Below are 18,110 nucleotides of genomic sequence, written 5' to 3' on the forward strand. Positions count from 1 at the left end.
GTGAGGTCATTAATCGTTACAGGATTACTCATTGAGCGGATATTAATTTAAGCTAAGTAGGAGAAATAAGGATCTGTTGACATCGGAGGCTGAAACTCGTTCGTCAAGGCTGCCTTGAGTCAGTTAGTCATAAGTCGACGGGCGCTAAAGCGCCTAGGTTCGTGGGATTTAAAAAAAATAAAATCAGTGTTACAGCCTGTAATGATAATTTCATGTTCTTTATGTTGCATTTACCAATCACATAAGTAATAACACAGGCAATAGTACTGTAATATAAATGTCCCAACAATTCATGAATCAACAGCATTTGTGCTTAAAATGACTGGAAGCTTTTGCATACTGTGATGGAGAGGTGGTGTCTTCATCTTGCTGTAATGTGAGATAATGTTGTTCGGTGCATAATCGATGAGCGTGTAAATGTGTGACTTCACACATAAGCGGCACAGCTCACAATCAATTTTCCTTCTAATGTGTAATTCAGTCATTCGTTAGATGATTGGACTACAAAGGTGTGCTGTAATGACCATAGTCATATGAAATATGATACAGTAAGTCATTATCATAGCTGATGTAATAGCCACTTCGACAAGAGTACAATATGCATAAACTCTTTGCCTGTTGAGGTGACAGTATTTTAGCCTCCTACCTCTTCGTGGTGCACCACAGAACACATAACAACACTTACTTGAAGTACTACCAACGAGGATGTAAGCAACCGTTACCAGTGTCTGAACATCATCCTAATGTTTATTGGTCAGTGTCATTCATGATGTGAATGACAGGCAATCTTACTTGTAACTGGACGCGATGTTATGTAAATGCATTCCTCTTCAACCTGTACTGATAATGGTATCAAGCGATAACCCTATGATATGGAATTACTGATATAAGGAGAGAGAGAGAGAGAGAGAGAGAGAGAGAGAGAGAGAGAGAGAGGCTTGGAGCGATTCAAGTATTTAGTGCATTAACATGTTATAGAAAATAAAATGTTTAGTATTGTTAAGAATGCAAATATTCAGTAGAATGCTAATGGATCTCAAAAACTAGTTCGGCAATTATTAACACTGGCGGTATGAATAACGTAAACCCCCCACGTCCGGCGCCTACCCTGGCATTCACCATGCCAAGCTTCCCCCTTAAGCAGCTCTCCCACCGGCTCCACCAGTTGCAGGAAACCGGTTGCATGGAATTGTTGCGTGTCACAGGTTGCACGGACTAAGGCCAAATAAGCATAGTATATGTTATTGTACTATATATAAAGGTATATATTTATACCATAATATACAGTATATATGGTAGTACCTCCTTATAAAATTAATATAGTCTTATTTAATTGGCCTTGGTCTGCGCCACCTGTGGCACACAACAGTTTCCCGTGCGACCAGTTTCATGCAACTGGCTGAGCCGATGGGAGAGCCGCCTTACTCCTGAGACATTTTTCTCCCCAGCCAACTCCGTACCCAGCCATTTATGGGATGAACTCTGACTCTGACTGAGGTTCACTACGGACGAAGAGAGTTGATGATCCGAACTTTCGTCGAGCATGTACACACGAACAAACATATACACTGTTGACAGCACCCGTTGCCCACCTCTCGTGGCTAGATGGCCCAGGTGGAAAGTTTGGCGACTGTACATACTCTTCACAGCATTCAACAACTTCCCATCTACTTCATATATTCTTAACACTTTCCACAATCCTTGTCTATCCACCCTGTCATATGCTTTCTCCAAATCCATGAAAGCCGCATACAACTTCTTTCCTTTCTCTAGAAACTTTTCCACTAAAGATCTGAGAATGAATATCTGATCTACACAACCTCTTCCCTTCCTAAAGCCTCCCTGTTCTTCTCCAACTAATTTCTCTGTTCTTTCTCTAACTCTGTCAATAAGTATCCTACCATACACTTTTCCTATTATACTAAGAAGACGAATGCCCCTATGATTACCACACACTTCTTTTTCCCCTTTTCCTTTGTACAAGGGAATAATTATACCTGACTTCCAATCCTCCGGGACTCTACCTTCCTCCCAGGCCAATCTGCACATCTTCCACATCCATTCTACTACTATCTCTCCCCCATGCTTCTGCATTTCACCACACACTCCATCAATTCCTGGGGCTTTCCTCGATTTACCTTTCGTCATTGCTTCCACAACTTCTATCCTACTGATTTCTTCCTGTCTTCTCACCTCCCTCCTTCTCCCACCCATTCCCCAGCCACTTATACTCGCATTACTTCCATCCTCTACGTTCAACAATTCCTTAAAGTGTTCTCTCCATCTGCTCACTTTTTCTCCCTTCTCCACTAGTAATCTACCATGTTTATCTTTCACCCCCCTGCTAACTTCACTTCCACCCTGTCTTACTCTTTTCACCTCTTTCCAGAACATTTTCTTACAGTCCCTCCACTTTACACTCAAATTCCTTCCAAAATCCTCATCCACTCTCTTCTTACTCTCTCTTACTAATCTTTTCACCTCTCTCTTTCTTTCTACATATAACTCTCTCTTCCGCCTCTCAACCTCTTCCATGCCCCTATTTCTCATCCATTCATTGTATGCTTTCTTCTTTTGTGCCACAGCCTGTTTCACCTCTTCAGTCCACCACGCTGTTCCTTGCACCCCCCTCCATCTTCTCTTCCTTCCACACACCACATCGCATGCTGCACATATTTCTTCTGTAAATATTCTACACACACCTTCCACGTCTCCCATCTGCTCCAATTCATATTTGCCCAATCGTTCCTCCACTTCTCTCTTATACTCTGCCTTTTTCTCATCCTCTTGTAACCTTTCCACTCTCCTTGCAACTACTCCTTCCTCTCGTCTTTCCCTTCTTCTATTCCTCCATCTTACTTGAACTTTAATTCTGGCCACCACCAAGTAGTGGTCAGAAAGTCCACTCCCCCAACCTCTATAAACTCTTGCATCCATTACACATCTTCGCATCCTTTCATCCACACACACATAATCAATCATTGCCTTCCTTTCATTCAGTTCACCACCCACCCTTCTCATCACTCGCCATGTATACCTGTGGATCATTTTATGCCTGAAGAGGGTATTGGCTATCACCAACCCCCTCCCAGCACAAATGTCCACTAATGCACTCCCATTCTCATCTATCTCAGCAGGTACACCCCACTCACCAGCTATTCCATCCACCTTCACATTCCCAACTTTACCATTCATATCGCCAATCAAAAACACTCTCTCATTCCTTCCAAACTTTTCCATGCACACTTCCACATTTGTCCAGAACTCTTCTCTCACTCTTCTAGCACGATCTTGCATTGGCGCATACACACATATACAATCGCCCACATTTGTATTCCAACTTTCAACTTTACCCACACAATCCTTGACCCAACTGTTCCATACTGTCTTATGCTCCTCTTCCATCTTTTACTCACAACTATACATACTCCTTCCTTTGCCCTCTCATTCTCACCTACTTCTGCACATATACCCCATCCATACTCCCATTCTCTCACACTTTCTCCTCTCCATTTTGTTTCAGTTATTCCACATACATCCACTTTCGCATCCTCAAGCACCTGGACAATCTCTCTCTCTTTCACCTCATCATTCGCTCCCCTTACATTCCAAGTTCCAATTACAATATCCTTTGTCGGGTCCTTGGTCGTCATTGTTTGGTCAGTCCTTGTCCGAGGCTTACTGTTTGTTTTTAGTCAGTTGTTTTCCAGGGAGGGGCATTAACCCTCCGCCAATCCTTTTAGTCGCCTTTTACGACAAGCAGGGATACTGAGGGAGTTTTCTTGAAAAACCCCCCTACCCCCAGGGGGGGTATATATATATATTTCATATGATCGAACATATATATATATATATGCAGATACTTCACTTCATCGTGAAGATATGTATGCAAATTAACCACAGGAGAAATGAAAGGAGCAACAGTGAGTACTTTCATGTATTACATCTTCAGACAGAGTGAGACAAAAACGTAAAGGGTAGAGGTCTTTTATGCACACCCGCAGCAGGTGGTGGCACACAGAACAAAGGATGACCTGAATTTTTACCTGCGGCTTAACTTACGGTCATCTGCAACAGGGAGTGGAACACAACAAAGGATGACCTGAATCTAAAAATGGGTGATGGGTGATAGGTCCATTTCTTTTTTCTTCCTTAGGGATGCACGTGACGAAGGAGGAGAGAGTAGGAGGGGAGGAAAGGGGAGATGGAGGGAGGGGGAAGGGGGAGGGGAGGAGGGAAAGGGGGAAGGGGAGAGGGGGGAGGGGGGAGGGAGGAGGGGATAAATACTGCTGCCTAACTTAAGACCTAGACGATTAATGCTAGGTGTGTCCCACACAGGTGTGACTACACTACCAGGAGATGACAGGGAACAATCAGTTGTTAGTCTGGGGGATACTGCTTTAAAATTAATTCAGTTAACAATTATACCCCCTCCACAATATGTCTACCCCTGCTGTATATATGTCCCCCCCCCAATGCATACATGCCCCCACTAAATTTGCTAGGTCAGCATGCTTTCCCACGCCTGAAGACGGCGTTATTGCATCAGTTGATAGCAGACATCCTAGCCGGGCAGACTGTTTTACTGTGAGCTTGTAATAAACTCCTTATCTAGCTGTTTGTAGACGGAGTATCTATCACCAAAGTATTGCAAGTTACATTTGGTAGCAGCGGTGTTTCGAACCATCACATTCTGACCGCCTCCTTGGATTTTTAGTGATACAACAAGATACACGATGTCTCGCATCTGCCAGCCTCGCCCCTTCCTCCGTGCCTCTATACCTTGGCTGTGCTTTTCGAGTGTACCATTTTTCTCGCCAGTGCTCACCTCTCAAACAACCGCACCCATACGCCTTCTTCCTGAACGCAAGTGTCACCGTCGCCGACCTACGCACCCGTTGCACCTGTTCCCAGCACCTGTTCCGGACTCATCATAGCTCTTGCCCCCACGGTGCCACTTATCACTGTCTGCCCGCTGTCTGCCCACCACCATTCTCTGCATTTGCAACTCCCCAGCTCTATACCTGCCTTGCGCCGACATCTGCCTCACCACCTGGTCTGCATTACGGAGCCTCCTAAGACCACCACTCCCTGCCGGTGATTCATCGCGGCGTCTCCTCTCCTCTCCGCCCAGCTGTCTCTACCCTGCAGCCCAGCCCCGCCCAGCCCAGCCCCGTCGCCCCGCCCCGCCCCGCCCCGCCCCAGCCCAGCTACGCCCAGCCACCCTGCACGTCATACCTCTCGACACTCCCGTTTCTACTGTGTAACTATAGTATATCCTTCCTTTCTATAGAGATTATCCTCGATTTTCTCTACAGATTGGTTATTGTAAATATTCCATCTCATTTCCATTGCCCCGTTTTCATCTTCACCTACGTTATATATTATCCATCTCATCCTTCGCATTTTATTTAAACCATCCATGCCCGCACCTTCATTCATTTTCACACCTAGTGTATTCCATTCTCTCATTGTTATTTATACATTTCCACCTACGTATCCATCTTCATCCTTTCATCTTCCATTGCCGCATTAAATGTCATACTTTCCACGTCAACCGCTTACCGCCAGCCCTCTCGACCCGGAAACATCACCTGCTCATACCCCGTCTGCCGACTCTACACAATCAGTCATTTACGAAGTGGCAAAGAGTACCACCGCCCTGTACCTGAGACTCCCGTTTCACTTCCCGCAGAATCACTTACTACCCGTCCTACCCTCGTAAATCCAGATACTTCCTCCTCTACTCCTGCCTCTACTCTCCCTTCTTCTTCCTCTACTCCTTCCACTGTCGTTACTTCTCCTGCCTCCCTTCATACCCCGTCTTCCTCGCCCTTAACTGCCACTACCTTCTCTCTCTCCCACACCTCTCCTCCCGCCACTTTTGCTCTTCCAGCCATGGCCAACCCTCCACAGTCTATCTATCTCGACGATGCCAATCGTCCCAAATTTACCGGCCAGGACCCAACTTGGTCTGTCTATGATTTCCTCAGAGAAGTCGAAACCGAAATAAATAATAGACAAATTACCGAGGAATCGCTCAAAGTAGCTTACCTCCTCAGTCGCTTGCATCACGGTAAATCAGACATCGGATCCGCGATCCGTGCAGGACATTTCGATAGCATTCGTACCTTTGCTGATTTTCGTACGGAACTCATCAGCCTTTGTTGCCAGCATTCAAATTCCGCGTCTCTCATGGGATTCATTAATCTCCTAAACCAACTAGATGAGGACTTGCGCGTCCCAGCGCAATATGCCAAGCTCCGCGAAGCTGCCGCCGCCATGAAAGCAACTAGTAGCGAGATGCTCCAATTACTGGTAAGCACGAAATGGTTAGAAGACAAGAATGGCGTTCCAATGCTTTCACTCACCAACTTTGCTGACTTAATTGGTTACCTGAGATTCCTTCACTGGCTTACTCCTAAACAGCGAGAGCTAGCCTTGGAAATCGGTTTCAATCCAGGAGATAAAATTATTCAGGTCACTAAAGCCATTCATGAAAGAACAGGTTCGAACTACACGCGTCAGGGCACCACCCAACCCTTGGCCTCCTCAGTCCGTCACACCTCCACTACCCCAGACCAATCTCGCTCCCGTCCCACCACACGCGGCAGACCTGCCACACATCGCTCTCCTACCGCAGGTCGTGATCAATCTAGCGCCCGACGAAAAGACAATCTTCGATTCTTTGCTGGTACTGTGGTCATCCTGGACATCGAGCATCCAGTTGCGACCGTACATACAGACGTCCTCACTCCCAAACCAGACAGCGTACGCCTTCCCGCTCACGTCGTCCACACTGCAAATACCACAAATCAAGCATGACTCACACCACTGAGGAATGTCGTTACCTCAACCGCCCACAGTCGGGGGAAGCGCCGCGCCCGTATCGGACCAATATCACGTAGAACCAGAAACCCAACTCCCCATCCGCCATGTAGGTCCCATAACATCCTCGGGTTTAGTCATTCTCGGAAGCAGTCATGACATACCAACGTCATTATTCTTGGACACAGGATCTATAGTAAATCTCATCTCTGAAAATTCCTTATAAATTATTCATCGCCATCACAGCCACGTCAGTTTCCTAGAACCACCAGACATTCGCCTATGTGGTGTCGAAGGCTCCGAGTTTAAGGTTAAGGGAAGAGTCACCCTTGAAGTCAAACTCCACAGAGCTTTGCCCCCTATCCTCATTGAATTTCATGTCACTAATGACTTGCAGTATCCCGCAGATGCCCTTATTGGTTTCTCCACCATGGCACAACACTCCATTGCATTATTACCTGCTTGTGGTAGTATAGACATTTCTGGATTCCCGGTTTACACTATGGAATGTCCCCGTCCTGTTCTTACGATCAAATCAGTCCTTCAATTACCTCTGCCTCTATCACTACCAAAAAGTCCAACCCAGCCCAAACCACCACTCTCATCATCTGAGAATACAGAGATCATTCCTTTACTGACTGCGAGCAAGGACATAAATTCCTCAATGTCTCCTGATACATCATCTCAGCCCTCGAACATGGCTCTTACATCCTCTCCCGACAACACTATCGCTGACTCAGACATGTCTCAGTTACCTACCTCACACAGTCTGAATGATCTTCTCCAACACGCAGAGACGAAACGTGCAGTAACGAATACGTGCACAATTTTGTTACCGCATGAGTTCACCAAAGTCTCTGTTTGTGTTGCCAGTCTTGTCACGAAAGAAGGAGTGGATGTACTAACCCTACCTGAGACGTGTTGTGTGAATGGCTTGACTTATGAGTCAGCGTGGTGTACAGTCTTAGAGGACAGTTTATGCTACCTGTACTTGCTCAATGTCACAAATGCTCCACTAAAACTTAAAAGTGGTGTAAAGATTGGAGACTTCCTAGTATACCCAGTGGCCGTAAAGGTGTGCCAGGATTCCTCAATTCCTACTATTCAGACTGATGATACGCCAATCAGTGTATGTACTATTAACTCTACGGGATCTGCGCCGACGCATTCACCCGATATGCTCTCACATCTCACTTGCACAGATTTCCCAGAACATACGCCTCAACTCCTCGACCTTCTGACCTCGTACAGAAACGTGGTTGCCTTACCCGGTGAACCGATGGGTAGAACAGACCTTGTCAAACATACGATTGAACTACTCCCAGGAACTCAGCCGATTTACATACCAGCGTATCGATTGCCTCACAGCCAGAGAAAGCAAACAGATCAAATGGTACAGAACATGTTAGACCAGGACATTATTGAACCCTCCGTCCGTCCATGGAATAGCCCACTTTTCTTAGTACCAAAGAAGGACGGCAACCTTAGACCAGTAGTCGACTATCGTAAGGTCAATTCTGTCACCGTTCCAGACCGTTTCCCACTACCTGTCCTCACTGATTTGCTAGAATCCCTTGGTGAAAATAACGTAGTCTTTTCATCTTTAGACCTCCCCAGCAGGTACTGGCAGGTCGAATTGGAAGAGTCCTCTCGCCCAGTTACAGCCTTTAGCACCCCTTCCGGACATTTTCAGTTTAAGAGACTCCCTTTTGGTCTGAGAAATGCTCCTTCCGTGTTCATGCGACTTATCCATTCAGTCTTCAGCGGTATGATGGGACACTCTCTTTTTGCTTACCTAGATGATATCATTGTTGTGAGTAAATCCATCCCTGATCATTTTACCAAACTCCAGCAAGTCTTTGAACGCCTCCAGCTCGCAGGCCTGAAAATCAATCTCAGTAAATGTGACTTCCTGCGAAAGAAAATCAAATTCCTAGGCCATGTCGTAGATGCACAAGGCATTCATACTAATGAGGATAAAACTAAGGCGATCATTAACTTCCCAGAACCTACCACTACCGACGCTGTACGAAGTTTCCTGGGCCTCAGTGGCTATTATCGTCTCTTTATCCGCGATTACGCGAAGATCGCCGCTCCTCTGACCCACTTACTCAAGCAGAATGTGCCCTTTGTTTGGACTAACGACCAGTCACAGGCTTTCCAAAATCTAAAGACAGCTCTTGTAAATGCCCCTATTCTAGCGTTCCCTGATTATGCCACACCATTCCTTCTCTGCACAGACGCCTCAGGCACTGGACTTGGTGCCGTTTTGATGTAACTCGATGAAGCATCAAGGAAGCGCGTAATAGCGTATGCTAGTCGCACCCTTACAACCGCTGAACGTAACTACAGTGTCACAGATCTCGAAGCACTAGCGGTAATCTGGTCCTTGAAACATTTCAGAGATATAGTCTATGGTTATCCAGTGCATATCCAAACAGACCACCTTCCACTATGTGATTTGTTCAAGAATCGCAACCTAACAGGTAGATTAGCTAGATGATCTGTCATCATCCAGGACTTTAATCCCACTTTTCAATATGTACCAGGCAAGTTGAATGTAGTCGCAGACGCACTCTCACGTCATGTAGCAGCAGCTATAACATCACTGCAGCCTGAAGTAACTGAAAACACTACACTAACGTCAGACGTTGTTCGAAACTTTCAACGCCAAGACCCCATGTGGTCCAAAGTCATTTATTTCCTAGAATCTGGCGATGCCTCGACCTTACCTACTCTGCCAGTATCACTAGATGAGTTCATGCTAGACGATGATCTCTTGTACAGGAAAACACTGCTAACAGGCAAAGATATGCCCAATCGCGAAGTACGCCAACTTGTTGTCCCCACTGCCCTGATACCAAAGGTTCTTCATATTGTTCATAATACTCCTCAAGCTTCCCATCCAGGTAAAGACCGATGCTTGCGCGAAGCACGTCTCAAATACTATTGGCCAACCATGCGCTGCGATATCAATGCCCACTGTGACTCTTGCCTCTCCTGCCACCGCCACAAAGGATCAACCGGACTACCAGCACCTCTCTTACAATACCCAATCCCGTCACGACCATGGGAAACTGTCTCAATCGATCTCTTAAAACTACCTCTCACAGAATCTGGCGCTGAGTACTTGTTCGTAGCGGTCGACCACTTCTTCCGCTACTGTGTCCTCGTCCCCCTCTCCGACAAGACCGCGAAGAGCGTTGTCCATGCCTTTGTAGATCACGTAATTTGCCCATTCAGTACCCCTCATACCATACTTACTGACAACTGTACAGAATTCAACAATAGCCTTCTCGATGAGATCTGTCGCCACTTTCATATCAGTAAGTGCAATGTCGTGCCTAACCATCCAGCTTCCAATGGCCTTGAAGAACGCCACAACCGTAAAATCTTAGAGTGCCTCAGACATCTAGGCTCCCATAGTTCGTCCTGGGATGACTGGATTCCCCAAGTGGCATCTTCCATCAATAGCTCCATCAATGCATCCATTGCTGAATCTCCCTTCTTCGTCCTTTTTGGCTTTGACAAGGACCTCCCATACTCTCTCTTATCCTCAAAGCCAGAACCCATCTACAACATGGATGATTATGTTAATCTAAAATTGGCCAACTTCCAGACAATCCACCAGTATGTCCAATCCACTTTGGCTTCCTCTCAGGAGGACATGCTGCAGCGCCAACATAAGTCCGCCTCTCCTATCACTATCAGTGTAGGCGATCTTGTCTTTGCTCATTCCCATACGCGTTCCTCTAAGTTGGATGACAAATTTACAGGGCCCTACCGCGTCCTCACTCAACAAGGCAACAAATTTCACCTCCAGGACCTGTCCACTAAGGACACCAGATGGGTCCACGTCGATGACTTAAAGCGAGCACCCCGTGGCCTCGTGTTGGAAGAGTTACTTACACAACCTCCTGCCCCCTCTTCCCCTCCTCCCATCCTTCAGTCTACCTTGTCTCCACCTATCCCTCAGTCTCCTTCATCTCCATCTCCACCTGCTCATTCATCAACCAATCAATATTGGTCCAAACTGCGCTCTGCCCATCAACCTCTTCACGACCTCCCCCATTAACTCTACCCTGATTTTCTAGGTACGATGTTAGCGATCTCCCTGCTGGCAGTGCTGACCCTCCTGGGGTCTGGGTCAGGTCAGGACGATGGTGGAGTACGTCCCGGGGCCTTGGTCGGCTCGGGAGGCGAGGTAATGCTTATCGACGACATCGCCTCTTTGCGCTACGATCTTGCGCCTCTGGCCGACGTAGCCATTGCCCTACCTGCCTACGCGCACCAGCTCCATGGAATCAGGAACCATCTCACGGCCCTCATGGGGACACACAACCCGAATGAGTATCTCTATACCCTTTTCCTCCCACTCTCCTGGCAATTGCAATACATAAGTAACAGATTCACTGAGCTCAATGACACATTTTCCATTCAGACACCCGTGGGTCGTTCTCGTGTGAAACGAGGTCTCTTCGACTTCAGCGGTGAGATTCTGAGTGGCTTGTTTGGCGTTGCTACAGCCCGTGACATTTCTGGCTTCAAATCTGATCTCACTCATTTAGCTTCCGCCCTAGAATCACAACGCCGAGTCATCAAAATCCAACACACTATGTTACAGAAGCTCACAACCCAACTCAATGAAGTCACGTCCACTCTAAACAATTTCACCGATATCTTACAACGCCACCTTTCAGATCTCAACGTTATCTCCCAGTTCTTCTACCTCAAACTCAACATGGATAATCTCCAACTGGCCGTTGACTCTCTCCTGTCTCAAGTCTCTATCTTGGTTCGTATCCTGGTCGATGCTATCAATGGACGTGTCACTGCCGACTTAGTACCTGTCTCAGCTCTCCGTTCTGTCCTGGAATGGGCTCACTCCACCTTCGGTCTCTCCCCAGTCCTCCCTTACTCCTCCCTTGAATATTATTATCCTGTCCTCGAAGCCACTCTTCTCACTACATACGTCGTCGTCCATATTCCTCTCCGTTCTGCCATAACCTTTAACCTTTTCCACATCATTCCCTTCCCTTTCCGCCTCAACAACTCCTTGTTACAGGTATCTGTCCTTCAGAATATTTCCTCCTCTCCCATGATCATCTTTCCGTTGCCTTCCTTTCTTCCACAGACCTCCAGCAATGTTCCTCCCTTACTCCGACCTCTCGTCTCTGTGCTGCCCACCTTTTCGCTATCTTCCCTAGCAGTGCTACACCCTGTGAGTCTGCTTTAGTTCGCAACCATTCCATCTACTCGGCCTGTTCTTTTGTCCCAGCTCCTGACCTCCCGGTCCACCATGCTCACCTCAACCATGTCCAGTACTTCTTCTTTGCTGTTCCCATCTCTGTCACAATCATGTGTCCTAGTTCTTCCGTTCGCTCCGTCCCCACTAGTGGTCTCTACAAAGCACCTGACTATTGTACCGTCAAATCAGAGTCCGTCATCACTTACGCCACTCGCTATCACCAAGCTGTTCGTAAACACTCCTATGACATCTTTCAACCAATCGACATGCCTTCAACCCTACCATCTGCCAACATTACCATCACCTCCCCTCACTTGCACTTGCTCACCTTCCTCAATGACAGTGATTTCATTATGGATCAATTTTCTCTGGCCTTCAGCCGTTCATGGGTTCATCCGACAGTTGTGTTTCCCCCTGTGGTTATCGCTTTCATAGGTTTTCTACTCGTCATCTGTGCAGTGCATTGTTGTGTCAGAAAAATGGAACGTCGACTCCAGGAAATCAGAGTCGCTACCGGCATAGTACGCCCTACCCACGACGTAGAAACTCCCCGTACTTAGTGCCCTCACATTCCGTGACTACCATTGCCATCTACCATTTAACCAAACTGTGAACAGCACTCTGCCTACTAGAAAATGATGGTATTTCTTTCGTGCATTACTGAGTGACAGTGTATCCTACGGAAAATACAAAAAAAAAAAAAAAAACTGAAGGAAGAACAACAATAGAACTCTCATATCTACTCCTTGTTTATCATGTATCAAACTATTATTGTGTAATTCCCATTATGTTTATATATACCTTCGACCCTTACCGAATTTGTACCTAATAATCCTTGTATATCTCATCTGTATATATCGTTCTAATTCCCTCCCCTCAACATGGCCATGTCTCCCCTACTGCCCCTGTATCATAATTATCCCTTGTACAAACCTCCCTGGTCCTGCCTTACTCCTATAATCAAACACCTTTTCACTCCCGGTGTCAGGAGACACCGTCTCAGCTACCCGGGGGAGTAGTGTACCCCCTCCACAATATGTCTACCCCCGCTGTATATATGTCCCCCCCCCCAATGCATACATGCCCCCACTAAATTTGCTAGGTCAGCATGCTTTCCCACGCCTGAAGACGGCGTTATTGCATCAGTTGATAGCAGACATCCTAGCCGGGCAGACTGTTTTACTGTGAGCTTGTAATAAACTCCTTATCTAGTTGTTTGTACACGTAGTTTCTATCACCAAAGTATTGCAAGTTACACAATTTATTACACTTAAAATGACCATAGCTCATGTTTACATTCTTTTCATATGTGCCAGAAATTAGACAAGATTCTATTACATTTCTTTCATCTAAGCTTTTTGATCTTGCTAGAATCTTGGAGCCTGTCCAGTCAATATGGTGATCACTGGATGCTTTGTGCTGAAATAAACCACTACTCTGTTGGGCTGTCCTTACACTGTATTTATGTTGTGAGATTCTAGTTTCCAAATCTTTTCCAGATTGTCCTATGTAAAATTTGTTACAGCTTTTACACGGGATTTTGGAAAACAACGCCTGAATAACTGAAAGGGCTGTTCTTGATGAGGTTTTTTTTTATGGTGTTCTCATATTTGAATACTACTTGTACATTGAGTTTCCTCAGCATGTGAACAACATCAAGAAAATTTTCGTGGAAAGGAAGGACAATGGATCTTTAAATATTCTGTCGATCTGGCTTATTAGTTTTCCCTTCAAGGAATCGTTTCTTGGCTGTATTGTGGCACTGAGTTAGTATGCTTTGTGAATATTTTAGCTTCTTTCCAATACTCTGAATCATTTTAGTTCATCATCTAAAAATTCTGCGTCTGAAATTCTCTATGCTTTTAGGTACATGGATATGAACACAGATCTTTTTACATTAATATGATGGTTTGAATAGTAATGAACATATGACATAATATTTGTAGATTTTCTGTATACCTTAGTCTTCAAAAATTTTATATATATATATATATATATATATATATATATATATATATATATATATATATATATATATATATATATATATATATATATATATATATATATATATATATATATATATATATATATATCTATATCTATATATATATATATCTATATCTATATATATATATATATATATATATATATATATATATATATATATATATATGTGTGTACATATATATATATATATATATATATATATATATATATATATATATATATATATATATATATATATATATATATATATATATATATATATATCTTAACTGTCAGGACCAACTTGCCTAGACCCGGGCTCGTACGCTGCTCATGGGGCAACGTAGGATTGGATGATGAATGAATGCATGATACTTATATATATTGTTACGGAACAGAGAAAACTGTCCCACAAAGTTCCAGGTTCAAAACAAAAGAGTTAGGTAAAATTACAAGTTAAAGTTTAATGCTCAAACTAACAACTAAACATTCAGGACTCATAAGGATAATGTAATGGCAAAAAACAGGTTAAATATATGGTTAACTGCAATAACCTCTATTAACACGAAATTAGCAAGAGTAAATTTATCTAAGTCAGCCCTGATAAAATGAGAAAACCAGATAATACTCGGTGAATACAAGATATATTATTACAGATACAAAATATTATTACCACTGGCTGACAATACGAATTACAAAAACTTTACTAGGCCAACGAATCAACACCTTATGCTATACAGTACAAGAACAAAATGTAATAACACTTATACTCAAATTACACAGCTGCTAGATGGTTGGAGACTTCCTGAGCACTCACAATAATAACAACTGTACAGGGGAGGACAGAGATGTGAGCAAAATGAGGAGTAGATCTAAGTGGCAATTAATGCAGAAACTGAGCTCATTATATAGGGGCCGGCAGAGCTTGATACAACTTGTAAGAAGGACGCGCAAATGAAGCCATTGGGGACAAAGAGTTGACCATCCTGCTCTGAACAACAGAAAGAACGATTTACTCTACTATAAGGGTAGAAGGGGGGAGTGAAGTAGAACATGCTCGTGATCAAACATGCAGCATACTGTATGTTAGAATTACATAAAGGATGATGAAATCATAGGCTATGTAACACCTCCCCAAAAAGAAAAAAGAAATTTACAAAGGAAATTTCTTATTACTCTAAAACAATCTGTCTAAAGTCTAGATAAGCAATCTGCAATAACATTTTCTTTCCCCTTGACATGTTGTATGTCTAATGAATACTCCTGAAGAAGTAGACTCCATCTTGTCAATCTCTGATTTTTATCTTTAAACTTACTAAGGAATTTCAGTGGGTTATGACCGGTATAAATGACTATGGGGTCAAAACCAGAGCACAAATCAAATGAAAAATGCTCTAAACCCAAAATCAAGGCCAAAAGCTCTTTCTCAATAGTTGAGTAGTTCTTTTGAGGTGGAGTGAACTTCTTACTGTAATAAGATACAGGGTGTTCAATACCCTGATCATCCTCTTGCAGCAAAACAGCCCCAGCTCCTGTATCACTTGAGTCAACAGCCATCTTAAAAGGCTTAGCAAAATTTGGAGTAGCGAGCACTGGCTGACTTCACTGGATAGCTTTAAGTTTGTTGAAAGAGGATTCACAGTTATCAGTCCAGACAAATTTAACTCCCTTTTTCAGTAGGTCTGTAAGTGGTGATACAAGAATTAATAAGTTAAGAACAAATCTCCTGTAATAACCTACCATTCCCAAAAATCTTTGTAGCTCTTTCCTACTTTTAGGTCTGGGAAGATCACTTATAACCTGAATCTTAGCTGCTGGTGGTGCAACATGTCCATCACCAATTACGTACCCAAGGTACTGAACTTTAGCTTGACCAAACTCACACTTTGATAAATTAGCTACAAGATTAGCATGAACCAAATGCTCAAGAAATTTACTGACATGGCATAGGTGATCTTTCCAGTTGTCACTGAAGATTAATACATCATCAATATAAACAACACACCCTGCCAAACCCTCTGTTACAACATTCATGAGCTTCTGAAATGTGGCTGGTGCAGTCTTCATACCATATGGCATTACAGAACATGCAAAAGTCTTTCCTAGTGTTACAAAACATGAGATCTCCCTAGCACGTTCAGTCATAGGTACTTGCCAGTACCCCTTTAATAAATCAAACTTACTTATGTACCTAGCCTTTCCGATCTTGTCTATGCAATCTTCCACGAGAGGGAGAGCGTAAGTGTCTGTTTTGGCTTTCTGATTAACACGTCTGTAGTCGATGCAAAGCCGCCGTGACCCACCTGGCTTAGGGACTGGAGTGACAGGAGAACTCCACTCGCTCTGACAGGGCTCAATCATCTTGTGGTCCAACAGGTAGCCAAGCTCCTTCTGGATGAGAGGAACTTTCACTGGGTTCACACGGTAAGGAGGCAGTTTAAGTGGCTTTGCGTCTCCAACATCGACATCATGCATCAACACAGTGGTTTTTCCTGGAGTAGCACGGAACACTTGTGGGTACTCCTGCAGTAATGCCGAAAACTCCTGCCTTTCCTCGGGAGCTAGATGAGAAAGCTTAGTCTGGAGATCATTCATGATATCAGGATTCTTCCCCAAACTATCACTCAGGCTCATGCTGTATGGGAGAACTTCACTTGCAGACTCGGGTGGAACAGCTACAGTGCAGACTGGGTTATTTTCGTCCCGCCTGTGATATAACTTTAGCATGTTGATATGACAAAGTTGCTTGTTCTTTCTACGATCTGGTGTGGCGATGACATAGTTGACATCACTGAGTTTCTTCTCCACGAAATAAGGACCACTAAACTTGGCTTGAAGAGGTTGCCCATGCACTGGTAGCAGAATCAAAACCTGATCTCCTGGCTGAAAGTGGCGTAACCTGGACTTCTTATCATACCAAGTCTTCATCTTCTCCTGAGCAGCTCCTAAATTCTCTCTCGCCAGCTGTAAAGCAGTGGACAGCCGTTCTTTGAACTTCATCACATACTCCAGCAGGTTGACGTCATCTTCCTCCGACAGCCAGCATTCCTTGAGTAGCTTAAGGGGTCCTCTTACTTCATGACCAAACAGTAGTTCAAAGGGTGAGACGCCCAGGGATTCATTTGGAGATTCTCTTGCAGCAAATACAACGAATGGAAGACCTTTATCCCAGTCTTTCTGATGTTCCAAACAGTATTTCTTGAGCATCGATTTGAGTGTTTGATGATATCTCTCCAACGCTCCTTGGGTCTGGGGATGGTAAGCTGAAGACGTGATCTGGGTGATGCCCAACTCTTTCAGAGACTGCTTGAAAACATTTGACATGAAATTACTTCCCCGGTCTGACTGTACCTCCTTGGGCAGACCAAACTTGGTGAAGAACCCTAGCATTTCCTTAACCACGTTCTTTGCTGAGATATTTCTAAGTGGAATGGCTTCAGGATAACGAGTAGCCATATCAATCAGGGTCAACACATAAGAAAATCCTGAAGAAGTCTTAGGAAGAGGGCCCACAATATCCACCAACACACGGGCGAAAGGCGCCTCAAAAGGGGGAATGGGAACTAGAGGTGCAACCTTTTCGGTCTGATTACACTTCCCCACAACTTGACAGGTGTGACAAGACTTACAATACCAGGAAACATCTCGGAAGATACCTGGCCAGTAGAAGTGTTTCAAAATGCGTGCCACAGTCTTCCTCACTCCAAGGTGTCCTGCCAAACTGGAATCATGAGCCACTCTAATGATATCCTGCCTACAAACACGAGGGATGGCAACTTGATGTACAACCTCCCATTCACAGTCGGCTGATGCTGTTGGGGGTCTCCACTTCCTCATAAGTACTCCTGACTTTATATAATAACAAGTAGAAACACCAGCTGACTCTTCCTCACTGCAAGAAGAGTTAGCTAGACCTTTCAACTCAGGGTCAGCAACCTGCAACTCAACCAACTCTTGACGAGAAAAATTATCAACACTACGGGGTACTGCCTCATCTGGTGAGTGGTCCAAATTAGCAAGAAAAGTGTCAGCTAGGATAACATCA

This window comes from Coenobita brevimanus, chromosome 41, assembly GCF_032717465.1.
Source record: "Coenobita brevimanus isolate Jiangsu-jjx chromosome 41, ASM3271746v2, whole genome shotgun sequence".
NCBI classification, from domain to species: Eukaryota; Metazoa; Arthropoda; class Malacostraca; order Decapoda; family Coenobitidae; genus Coenobita; species Coenobita brevimanus.